General features: G+C 31.5%; 1 non-coding gene across 1 annotated transcript; it reads right to left on the reverse strand.

Annotated features, from left to right (window-relative positions):
- Positions 1-13,248: 13,248 nt before the first annotated feature.
- Trnas-aga lies at positions 13,249-13,330 on the reverse strand. Its single transcript has one exon. It is a non-coding gene; the product is annotated as a tRNA-Ser (tRNA).
- Between the last annotated feature and the right edge of the window lie 687 nt (positions 13,331-14,017).

Consider the following 14,017-nt stretch of genomic DNA (forward strand, 5'->3'; position numbering starts at 1 on the left):
ACAGTAACTTAGTAACATAGCATGAGCTCAATAAGTACAAATGAAACAGGATGGTGAGTTTACGTCACATAGATTCAATAACGAGAAAAATACTGTTCAAAATTTGATATTAAGAGCGTGGACTAAATTTGTAGTAAAGAACCAATAAGGCTTTGGAGCTCTCATCATAAGTCTGTGAAAAATTAAGTATTTTACAATGATTCATGTATATATTTGATAGATATACCACACTCAAAAGTTGAAAAATTGTTGCCCGGTTTCACCAAGCTCGGTCAATACACATGGTCAAGCCAGGTACCCTTTACAAGTATGCATTGGTATGACTGATAGTAACTATCGTCATAGAAATCATAATGCACCAGTGCACTCGTTGTGAACCAGACCTGATTTGACCATGTTCAAATATCTTAACCGAGCTTGATGAAACTAAACATTATTTTTTTTGCTTTCAGAGATAGTGTTTATACAGATTGAGAACGACAATACTGTAATAGTGATATTATAACACTGTAATATTGTGATATTATTACTTTCGCAATTTCTTTTTCATAACTCTCTAGCTTTTTCAATGCTCCAATGTGTAGACTACAGTGAACGGCTATGTTCATTGTTTTATATACCTCCATTATCCACGGTTTATCAACTGTACCATCAAAGCACCTCCTTTGCAAAGCAGAGAGCATTCAGTGGGATGAGTCACATTTCCCCTCACCTTCTACTGAGCAATCGAACCATATTCCTCCTCTGTAAAAAGCAGGTACCACGATCCCCTCCCACTCTACAGGTACCACCACACCCCCTCAATAGGCCCCCTTCTCAAACAATCACTCACTCTTTTCTTTGCTTTTTTTCTGTCCTTTCCTCTCCATCACCTTTATGTGCTGTTTCAGGTCAATTCTTCTCTCTTTTCTGAGCTCCTTCGTCAGATTCGACACAACACCATGACTCACTATCACTGACACACTACTTTCGTTACCTTTCACGCTCAGTCTGTGCCTATTTATATCTCAAATCTATTGATTCATCTCTTGAATTTATTCGCCTGTAATATTAGCAGCTAATTAGAGAGTAGGTGACTAATGCCGAGAGAATTTGACGTAATGACGTCAAAATTTGTGTGAGTTCGTTGCATCCACTGATCAAGATCACATTGAGATGGAACAGGTTTTACTGATAAAAAACTAAACACTCTCTATTTTCCCGGTCGTATGTTGATGGGAAGAACATTATTTTATTAACTCTTACAAAAAATCGACAATTATTATTTGTCGAAACACCGCCGATTTATGAAGTTATAAATCACAATATTATAATATTAAAATATTTCATATAAAACATGCAAACTTCATTTTATTTAACTAATTTTTCATAGTTTGTAATGATTAGCAATACGGTCATTCGATGTCAATCAGTGTATAAGCTAGTAAATATTGTAACATACATAAATGAAGAGCTCTAAACAACTCTCCTGAATTCGACTGTGTCTAATTGTAGTGTGGCCTGGGCTTTACGTATATTACTTCTTGGTAGCATGTCATAAAGCGATGAAATCAAACTGCAATTCATATTATAATATTGAAAGTTAGTTATGGGTGTCTCTAGGTGTTACTGAGTGGAAGGTATCACTAAAAGCATTATGGGCATATTTTAATTGATTATACCACGTTACGTAACATTACGCAGACGGGGTTGAATGAGCTTGGAAGTGTAAGTGAAATGAGTTTGCCGTGAGTGTAAGACATTAATCATAAGTTAATATTAAAAAAATGTTATGTTCAATATCAATATTAAATCTTTGTGAAACATTGGGATTATTATTGTTTTTGTATTTCCAATAACAATGAAATGTATTAATTAGAAAAATTGAAAAGGATGTAAGCATCGAAACTAGTTGTTTTAAATTTGTTATTTTATAATAGATAGATATAAAAAGGGTACTATAGTTTTATTTTACAAATAAGTAATAATTATACTTTATCAATTGAGTGATTATAATAATAATATTAATAACATCGATTGTAAGAAAAAATTATATTTACTACCAAAACCTGCTGTAATAATTCATTGTTAATTCTTTGAGAATAAATCAATCAGATCAGTTTGAAATATGATCTTCCAAAAGAATAAATTTGCCAGTAAAATAAATGTCAAACTATACAGATACAGTACAAAGAAGGCTACTCCAATGCGATATCAATGTTTTATGAAGATGTAGAGTGATGGAATGTTGCGTTTATTAGAATGTTCATGAATTTATAATACTGTTAAACGAAAAACCTACATTACCTTAAACGTTTCTGCTACTGCACATTTTGCTGACAACAGGGAGAACATCCGAAAGGGTTTTTTTTATTAGTAATTTAAACACTACTTATGATTGTTAAGCACTCTCGAGGTTAATTTGTAGAGTGGACATTACTGTCCTAACTTCGCAAATAAAAATAGTCATTCTATGATTAGGTTTCCACCCACCTTCCTCAACGGGAAACCTCCTGGATCAATTTCAATGTTTCGATGGATTGAATGTCATACGTATTTATCTAATTCAACGAGCATGGTCTTATACTACATAAATTTTATCACACCATACACCAAAAAGCAAACACAAATCTTATTTATAATAAATTATATGTTATTTACAGTAGTGAGGAGAGAGAGTAGGCATACAGCTCATTCTATTGCTGATTATGAAATCTGAGATAATTCCGTATAAATAAAATGTACACGTGGATACTTGGATCATGTTAACGTGTAAGTAATGTGTTGTGGGCTGAGATGCAATTATTATTGGAAAGATAAAGCCAGTACCGTACTAGACACTAGACAGCATGAATCATGCCAGTAGAAAGTGGAAGCAAATGCGCAGTGATATTGTTGAAGTGAGAAGATCAAAAGAGAGAAAAGGAAAAGAGTTGAAATAAATAAGTGAGAAATGTTCTGAACAAGTAGAAAGATGAGGAAATATGGAAGAGTGAGTGTGATAGAGAATATAAGTGAGCAAATTACTATCTAAAACACTGGAAGAGTGAGAAGGATAAACTGAAAGAGTGAGAGAAAAATGTTGAGAAAGACAATAAGAGAGTAAAAATTTGAAAATGAGTCAATTGTGTCATTGACTTCTCCTATGTGTAGAAATTGATGAAATTGTTAGAATTTTCTTTGTTCTACACGAAACCTAGCATCGTAAAAAACTCCGGATGAGATAACACGTGAAATATAATAAATTCAGGGACAGCTTCATGTCAGACTACTCAGAGAAATGAAAGTTGCATAATCTTGAAGTGAGTAGTTAGAATAATGATTTATAAAGTTTAGGAAAAATGATCGAATGTGATAAAAAGGTGGGACGCGAAGACGCAGATTGCGTCATATTGGAATTTTTGTCAGGAGGGGGGTTCAAAAACAATTCTTGGGGGAACCCCCCAAAAAAATCAGCAGTAACAAAACGACTGAAGACATTTTTTTGCGAGGAATACTTACTTATGGAAGGGGTGGTTAGGGATATTTAAGGATGTGCGTCATTGAGCTTGGAGTAAGAAGCTGCCCTGCTTTTTATTATGTTGAATGATATTATCACTGTACATCATTAATTTGATCTAAAAAATTAAAAGTCTTGCATTCTATGTATTCAGCAGTGAATGATGATGCTCTTTCCCAGTAATAACTACATGATTTGTAATATTGTATGAATATTCATTTAATTAACATATGAAAATTCAATGAATGAAATCCATATCCTTGAAATTGAATAAAAATGTCTTCACTTACCTAATTCTTATTTTATTTTCTTTGATTTGTGTCTCTGTGTCTTGAAACCAAACTAGGTTTTGATTTTCATTAGAGGGAGGAAGCTCCTGTCAAACGTTTTGGTTTCAAAACAGCTCTGCCCAACATGCGTTGCATACTTTTTGAAGGGCAGCCTGCAGGCTGTTAGTAGGGAAAGGGTTTACAATATTACAGTGCTACATATTCTTCACAGTTTCACATTAAAAAAGTTCACATTATTTACAGAACTCAAATTTCTCAATCACACTATTCACAAGATTCAAATTTCTTAATATCCTACCACTTCTTATAAAGAAATATCAAATAATCTCTTGACGAAAAAGAAAATGTTTGAAAGCTCAATGTATGGATTTGAATGATACTGCTACTTATGTGGTGCGTGACATTTGATAAACAATTTAGACTAGTGTATCGCATACACATGCGATTTACATGCTCCATCAATACCATTTTCATTTGCATTAGTCTTACCTCACTCTGATCAATTTTACTCATTCACATTCTAATTTATATGTTTGATTACAAAGTAAAAAATATCTCCTTTCTTTATAGGACAATAGAAGTATAATATAACTGTGGTGAGAGGAAACCTGTGTTAGCCTTCGTTTCTGAATTATTTAGTCCACTGAATTTTTACCTTTTAAATTATCTGACAATTATCTGAGCTCATCTTACTTTGCCTTCTCCCAAAGTATTGCTATATATGGCATAAACTTACTAATGTGGGCTAATAGTTGTCAATACAGGGTATTAACAGGTTCTGATAGATTAGCACATGCAAAGTCCCTTTTTATTATCTAAATATAATGACAGTATTCAATAATCATTGAATATATACAGTCCTATTACACATGAAGAAAAATTCATCCAATTTGAAATTGAGACTTGATAGACATTCTTACAACACAAATAAATGTAATGGACATCTTCATGAAGTTGAAGGAAATGCCGAACACATAAAATATTTTTGATCAACTTTCTCCTTCATTGTTTAAGTTGGATTGAATATGATATCTAACATGACGTGATTGATTGATTTGTAATATTTGTGCCGAATGATTGATATTGGAAGTCATTACAATGATTTAAATCACTTCTCTTACATATTCATGATTCTCTCTGTAGTCGATTCTTGTAGTTTACAGATTGAATGATAGCATCTAAATTGGAGTTTCGTTTAATCATGTTCATGAATGAACATTTCTGTTAATGATATTTTAACCTCCTCTATAAATCAAATGTTAAATATTTTGCCTTATCAAAATGTTTCAACACCTCACAAAGAATCTTCCTATATCTATATACTATTTAAAATTCATCATTTAAATAAGAAGGCAATTTAGTCATTGCCTTATCCTTCCTAATTTATATATTCTCAAGTATTCATTTCTAATCTCTTTTGTTTTCTCCGTAAATCATTCTCCTTATTATCTCTTCTATTTAACTGTTCCATATAACTTTTTGTTTTCATGAAAAATAACAACTCCAACATAATAGAAACCCTAGAGCAGTAGTTATTCAAATTAGAATATTGTCTTCAAACCATTCCAAATCGTCTCTCTATGTGAATTTATTCCTCTATATTGTGTATTCATATATTCATCTCCATTCTCCTTCATACTATTTATATTTCTCTTCATTTTCGTTTTGTCGTCCCTTGAAGTTTATTTCGTTGGTTCGTGTTTTTTGTGTATCTCATGAGTTTCCTTCTTGTAAGTGAAGTTGTACTGGCTCCGTGCAGTCTGGTTGTATGCAATTCAAAATTCAGTCAAGCAGGATGCATAGCGTGTTCCTGACGTACAGTTTGAAAAACCGTTGGCCAGAGCCCAATCTCTAAAAACATAATCAAACCTATCATGAGCTCATGACAAAATTTCTTCACCTCGAAATAAAAACTACTATATTATATTATCACAATATAATATATATAGTGCTTCCTTCTACAGTATATATAATTCTAGACTAACAATATGCTATATATAGTGTATAATATATATATATATATATATATATATATATATATATATATATATATATATATATATATATATATATCATTAATATACAGTATTATAATTATATTTTATATTATCATTATATTAACAATATAATTTTATATAAAATAATATTATACTGTACGTGATAGTTGAGACACAATATCTCACAATAAATAAATAAAATCTGGTGTGGTACACTCACACAACTTTCCTTGCTCATTGAACTGTAAGCCACATTCTCAAACGAGAATAATTTAGAGGAATAACATAATTACTATTGGCGGCAACATATTTGAAACTACGATCAGACTACTGTATATGTGAATATATAATTGTTTTCAGAGTACTTTTTCCCTTGTGTAAATAATTGTTCTACAGATGAAATATTTTGACTATGACTGTGTTCTTTTTATAAACTGCTCTAGCTACCTACCTCATGCACGGGAAGGAGGTTACAAAGTTCATTTCTCAAGGATGGGGTAGACCCCCATTAGTTTCCCAGGAATAAGACTCATGCCAGTTGATAGAGCTGATAAATAACTATACAGGGTATGAATTTGAAAAAAATCGTTAGAGCCGTTTTTGAGAAAATCGTGAAAAACATGGTTTTTAGTATCTGTCATTTTTCTCAAGAATATTACGGAGCTCCTGCAATTTTCCCAGAAATGAGAATCATGTCAGTTGATAGGGCTAATGAATAGCTAGCTATCCATGGTATGGATTTGAAGCAAATCGTTAGAGCCGTTTTCGAGAAAACCGTGAAAAACATGGTTTTTTAGTCATTATCCGCCATTTTTCTCAAGAATATTAAGGACCTCCTGAAATTTTCCCAGAAATGAGACTCATGCCAGTTGATAGGGCTTATAAATAGCTATCCATGGTATGAATTTGAAGAAAATCGTTAAAGCCGTTTTCGAGAAAACCGTGAAAAACATGGTTTTTTAGTCATTATCCGCCCATTTTTTCCGCCATTTTGAATTGAATTTTATTGAATTTCTTATTGTCGGATCCTCATGGTTTTAGGACCTTGAGTTTAAAATTTCAAGTCAATCGATTAATTTGGAATGGAGTTATCGTGTTCACAGACATACACACATACACATACACACACACACAAACACAGACCAATACCCAAAAATCATGTTTTTGGACTCAGGGGACCTTGAAACGTATAGAAAACTTGAAATTAGGGTACCTTAATTTTTTCTGGAAAGCGATACTTTCCTTACCTATGGTAATAGGGCAAGGAAAGTAAATAAAAGTTATCATAAATACTCCAAATTTTTCGCCATTTTTTTTGGATCTCAAACTCATTGCAATTATTTGCAATCGATAACTTTATGATTTGAGCTTACTCATTTGATATATTCTCATTGCTACAATTATTATAAGCTAAGAATAGATTTAAAATTGTCAATCTTGGAAGTTGAGTTGGAAATAGGTACTAGGGAAATTGAAAGTGTTGAAGTCGCCTACATTTCGATCAAGGACAAGAAAAGGCTTTGACCTGAAAAAATGAAATAATAGTATAATTTAGTATAATATAATTATTAAACTGAAACCTATTATTGGGTTATATTATTAATCACTGTTGATCAATTATCAAATTATCAATTATTGTAACCTGCCAGCAAGGCAAGTCACACAATATTATTATTATTAAAAAAATATATAATTTAATAGGAATTAAGTTATATTTGAAATATAATATTTTTATTTTTTATCTTATTTGAATATAATCAAGCTTTATTCTCTCCCTCACTTGTACTATATCGGTTGCTTTCCTCTTATTAAGGAAGCTGAATTAAATTTGATAGTCTATATAAATAAACTAGTCTACAATAGTTATACTTACTCCATACATTAATTCATTTCCATCATATTGGACCTATTTATTACTTTAAAAGAGAAAACCTAGTTCCAAATTTTGAAAAAAAAATTCCTGGGCTAGATGCATCAGTTCTGGATTATACGTCAATTCTTTGAACTTTTATATCAGAAATTATAATTGGAAAACCTATTTTAAAATTATTTCTAATGTATCAGCGATGAAAAGTGTTGAACATATTAACTCAAACATTTTAAATCTCTCTACAAAACAACAATATTATTCTTGCTTCATTCTTCGATTTTTGTGTACTTTGATTGGAGTATTGAAATTTTGAATACAGGTCTGTATTCATCTTTAATTATTTTGCTGTGTAACATATTTTCTCCAGTGCTAGAGTTATGTAATATCATAGAGAAACGGATACTATAACGGGTATTCATTTGTCTCTGGTAATATTAAATCAGAATGATATATGCGTTGTAATTATACAAAATTAGAATGACACGGGAAACTACACTAATCTTATAAAGTAAATTGGGTCATTAATGGTTTTCCAATTTCAATATCATTGCTATTAATAGCCCAACCGCAGACGAGGAAAGTAGGAATTTCGTTAATATTATGACACCCTAGAAACTATTACAGGAGTTCACCTTGTTTTCTCAATCTTTGTTTACATCTTGCGGTTTGGAATCATTGAATTGTTTGATATTGATGGATCTTACTCATCAAATCATGATTCACGATTATTTATTTATAAATGGAGACAACGGTTTCCCCCCTTGTTATAATAATAACCTTCCTAAGAAAGGAAATTACATATTTATTAAGAATAACTTGAAACGTATTTAAGTCAAGTTGGACTTGAATAACCAGGAAACCCAATGTCAATCTCTGACCTAGTTAGTATGTGGCAATGTGTTATAGGTTTTCAAAGATTTTGAGGCAATTCAAAATACAATACAATCTTATGGAATTCCAATAACTTGGATATATTATCCAGTCAGTGGAAATTAACTTTGAAAATTTGATCCACAAATATTTTCCAATAAAGACAATAACCGCCATAACTTTATGAAACTTCCAAGATAGTAAAAATTGATCATTTGATCATTTTTCATGTGATCATAATTTTCATGTGAACACACCAGTTCAAAGAAATCTCTTTAGACCACCCCAATAGGGAAAAATGGTAGTGAACATTCTATCAACATGGAATAAATAACATAACATTTCCTTGACAAATTAAAATTAGAAATTCTATCAAGCAGGATTATTGAGAAAAATATAAATGGAATATATTGATTTCCGTAAAAGTTATTGTAGTAATTATATTCGAGCTACATCACATTCAACACATCACAGTCTCCCACGTTCAATAGTTTGTTTGTTATACAAAAATAATATAATTTATCTTGCAACTTTTTCAAACATTTTTTCTTTTTTTTTGTGTAGTTGAGAAGTTGATATTGTGATAATTATTCATATTGAATGAAATAGACTAAGACATTGTCAAAAACGATTTATTGATACTTAGGAAGACCGGTTTCGGTTATTACACCATTGTCAATCTCTGATAAAGTTTTCGGTGTAATAACCGAATGTCTTTCTAAGTATCAATAAATTTTTGACAATTTCTTAGTCTTTTTCATTCAATTTTTCAAACATGTTCATAAACTTATGGTTTGAATGTTGATTTCCTGATGTCCTATGTTAGTTAAATCATAGTTTCATCTTCTTGTGTCACAGTTTCCTTGAACAAAATTATTTGTCTCCTCCTTTTCGACAATGTATTTTGTAATCTCCCAATGAATTGTGAAGAATGTTTGTTCAAAATTGGAAGAATTACAGTAGTGGAGTGAGGAATAAAAAAAGCGAAAATAACAATAAACCTAGCAATAATGATAGTTGCAACAAAATGACCAATTAGTTAAGCCCCTCGATTTCGTACATGAGTCATAATGGTATAAATAAATTATCAGGGAAGTGAATAGCAGGTCTTATTATATTATTTGCTGTAGGCTGTTGACCATAAAAGGCAATATTCGCTTGTTCCCCTACCTTCTTTTCATCAGCTATGCTTTCAGAACGTTCTTTCTTCTGCCTTTCAAATAGACCAAGAAAAGATCCACGAAACGTGCAAAAAACGACAGGCTACCGTGACTAAACGATTGTTCGGAAATACGATCAGTAGACGATAATCCTAGGTTTTTGAACTGTGAAATCCACTTCATCCACTTTCAATCTTATTTCCAGGCAAACCTTTCTATAGGAACTGCTGAATATAATGAATATGTGAAGACCTGGATTATGAGTTCATACTCAAACCTTTGAAGGTTATTGAAACCTACCTTGGAATTTTCAACCTCCAGTATGAGCTGAGCTTATACTAAATTGATGAGTTCTGACTTTTGAATGTGAATGAGAGAAGTTTTGAAACTTGTGGAATAGTGAATGAGAAATAGTGATGTTTTGACAAGAAAAATACTGCACTATTTATTTATTTATCATTTTGTGTACAAACACTTGACATGAGGAAAGGCACAACTAAGTTTTCCCATGGGCTGAAACACACGAGGCGTTTCTCAGACGTGTCGACACGGCACGACAGGACAGGAAACTCTCAGATTGACTGATTGGATTGACATATCGAAGAGCTTTCTGTATTATCGTGCCGTGTCGACTCGTTTAAAAAACGACTCGTGTGTCTCGACCCTTATTTACAATATCGGGATTCAAAATTTCCAGTTTTTTCTATGTAAGGTTTTCTGCAGATTGTTCGATTCCGTTACTCTATCTTGAATTTCAGTAAGTAAATCAATGGGTAAATTACAAGCTGTATAACAGTTTTTTTCAAAATAAACTCAATATTCCTTGATAACTCAAAATTAAGTTGATATTGACATTGTACGCGTCTCAGTTTCAACAATTCATTATGTCAATGGAAATTTAAGAGGTCTTTGAAACAAGGTAAACTTTCCACGTTCTTATTACAAAAGTTTTAAACTACATTAGCCTCAATAATTTCGGATAAGGTTCATTCAATTATTCACAATAAATTAGGTAATGAGATAATTTTCTCATATTGTCTCTACAGACGTTTAGAACAAAAATAATCTTAGTAACACTGTTATATTAATAGGTTTGCAGATTTTGTTTGATGATTTGTAATCGCTTTTGAACAAGATATATACTCCATTCTTCATTTTTACCGAAGGTCTATATTTAACAAAAGGGTGAGGACAACATTAACAGGCTTCACTCAAATATTTCTTCCAGTGTTTTTAGTTCTAGAAATATAATATGAAACTAGGTTTAATGTCAAAATTATTATTGAATGAGTTCAAAAATATAAATTTGATTCATGAAATAATACAATATTTTTTTTGGATGCCTCGAATATTATGCAATAAAGTGGCCTGATGTAATCTTAAATTCTTGTATTTACAGATTCATTTTTTTATTTGATTGATTAAAATAAATTTTTTTATCAGTTGTCTTTATATTTTCTGGGTGTGTCTTTTTGTATAGTTTAGGTTATATAAAGGGAGACAATAGAGTGAGGATAAATTCAATATTTTATTTATTTTCCATTCTAAATATGAATTTTATTCCATGTCAAATAAAAAAATAGTATCAATTTATGAATAAATCTCTAGTCGAACTTTGACTGTGAAAGATTATAACTGAAATCAAAATCATGTACATACTTAAAGTTCCTAAAATGCACTCCAAATACTACTCAGTATCTCCATTGATACTATAACAATTAGTAATAAATGTACAGATTCTTCACACAGAAAAAAGAACCCTTGGAAATCTATTAATTCGAGTAATGTAATGAAAGGTGACTGAATTTGCCCTATTTCACACTTGACCTTTCAAACAATAGAAATAATTACCAAGTACTTTGAATCATTAGGTACATTCTTATCTAATCCGTAATAGTATACTTGTTCAATAACGTATTAACTTTTTATGGTCGGCTGCAAAGTGTAGTGAACTACACTACTATGCTACTAACCACTGTGATATCTAGGAGTGCCAAGGTTGCATGGATCACTGCACTGCTCTCATGTTAATTGTATTATCTGCTAACAGAGTAACTAATCACTAATAGTATATCTATATTGTTGCCTAATAAACAATGACTCACTGCTTAAAAAAGAATCGAGAAAGTTCTCTTTTCCTACATTGCCGAACATGTTTCAACATGAATACGAAAGAAACAGTGCCTAGTTGTTTGTTGGGAGAAATAATTTTGAAAAAAGTTGTCTAATTATAATTCGTATTGCGTGTTTCACTTTTCGCAGACGTTTCGATTGAGCAGTCTGATTTCGGAAGTTGCGGATGGTCAAAGTGACAGATGGCGGAAAAGATAATGAAGAGTGAGCAAGAGGGTGTTTATTTATGATGGTGGAGAGACAATGGGTTGACAGAGACAGCTGGATAGGGTGGGTGGTTTTTCTGAATCATGTCTAGACCTGCTTGACCTTGAAATCGACCATACAAGCTACAGGTAAACTTGAATGGATGCTTTAAGTGCTAGCGTTTTTATTTGAAGACTATCAATACAGATTGGAGGCATATAGAATTGACTGAGTTTTTTCAACAATCTAGACTAATATGCTAAAAGACACACAGATCATTAAATTATATTGCAATTATCTACCTCATAGTTATTCATTAAATAAATAACTGGAAAAGTCAATATTTTGTAATAATTTTCATTCTTGTAATTGACGTTTTAGAAGGATGAAATTCTCTGTTATAATTTCTGGTTGGTAGTTACTATTCATGATATTGTGTGCTGTGCATTATGTACTGCATATTGGTATCCACAATGCGTTACAATTGGTTTTACTATTTCCATAGTAAATCTGTGATTCAAATGAAGCTTTGGCATCTTTGTAAGCCACATCAAAATGGAGTTACCAACTACTATTCTATTTAAAAAATTCGAAATTGAATGAATAAGATTGAAATTGGTGAAGAAAAAGAATAAAATTGGTTGTATTGTATACTCTATCCGAATATCGAATAGTCAATGTCAGGAAACATTTGTCAAAAATATTTTTTTTAATACAAATAAGCTATTTTATAAATATTTATTCATGGAAGGCAAAGAAGCTTTACCAAGTGAGATTTTTTCGTGGTAAGTTATACATATGTTATCAGCGCTTGTTATTGCATCATGCTACTGAATCGAAATTTCATATTTCCCTTGTAAATTATATATTCCTTAAATACTTCACTTTATATTCATGATTTTTGTAGGAAGCATTTTTATCAAGCAAATAGAGTGATTGTTCAAATAATATTTTCAAGGTTGGAGACAAAAATTACGAACATAACAATATTTATCAAATGATTTATAACAGTGCTCTCAAATTGATTAGCATTCTATAAACTATTCTATGCAGGTAGTTGTATTTTCTGATTTACAATAGAACCTCAATCATTATCCTAATAAATGTGCCTCAGGAAAGTCGATTCTTGACTTTGACTCTAACTTTATTTTCTCTGATATCTAAACTGGAATTATTGTTGTTCATAGACCTATTGTTTGTTGAGATTGGTAAGAGAATATTCTGTTTCATATCCTGGAAAATTAAATTTGAAGGAAAAAAAGATCGCAGTCGGTAGGACTCGAACCTACGCTCCCAGAGGGAATCTGATTTCTAGTCAGACGCCTTAACCACTCGGCCACGACTGCTTATTATTTTAATAATTCATGCTATGCAAATTTAAATCCTATCAATTCAAGACTGAATCTAAATAATAGACACACATAACAATATAACAATCAAACGGAATGATTAAAGCTCAGCAATGTTTTCTAAAATACATCTGCAAGCTATTTTATTCTTATACAGTTTTTCTACTCGCAGAAGCAAATAATTATTTATTCTAATGAGAGTTTTGATGATATTGCAGTTGATTAGAATATTGCTGGATTTGACAACAGTACTCGTCCCAAATACGGTTGCAATTCGGCTCTAATTATTTTATGAAATCGTTCAATCTTATTTCTAACTGAAAAATCAAGGTTTCAGAAATCAATCATTTTATGTCAATTTATTCAACAATTTCACTTGGAAGATGGAACATGAAACATCAGTGAAGTTTCTTCTGTAACTCAACTTGGAAAGTTATTGCGCAACACTGCAAAACTTGGTCAAGTTCATTGACTCTTCGTCTCAAACTTGCTTTCGTTCTCTTTTATCCTAATTTTTTACTGGCCAACTCCTACGTCATTGGCAAATATTGTGATGCAATTTCTTGCTCAGATTTACAATAAGTTCAGAAATAAAGTGAGTTCCGTGTCAGCTAGAATTTACCGTTATGTTTGTTTACAGTCAAATTGTCACCTTTCAATTTCCTCCTCTGACCGATTTCACTA

This window comes from Nilaparvata lugens, chromosome 7 (assembly GCF_014356525.2).
Source record: "Nilaparvata lugens isolate BPH chromosome 7, ASM1435652v1, whole genome shotgun sequence".
NCBI classification, from domain to species: Eukaryota; Metazoa; Arthropoda; class Insecta; order Hemiptera; family Delphacidae; genus Nilaparvata; species Nilaparvata lugens.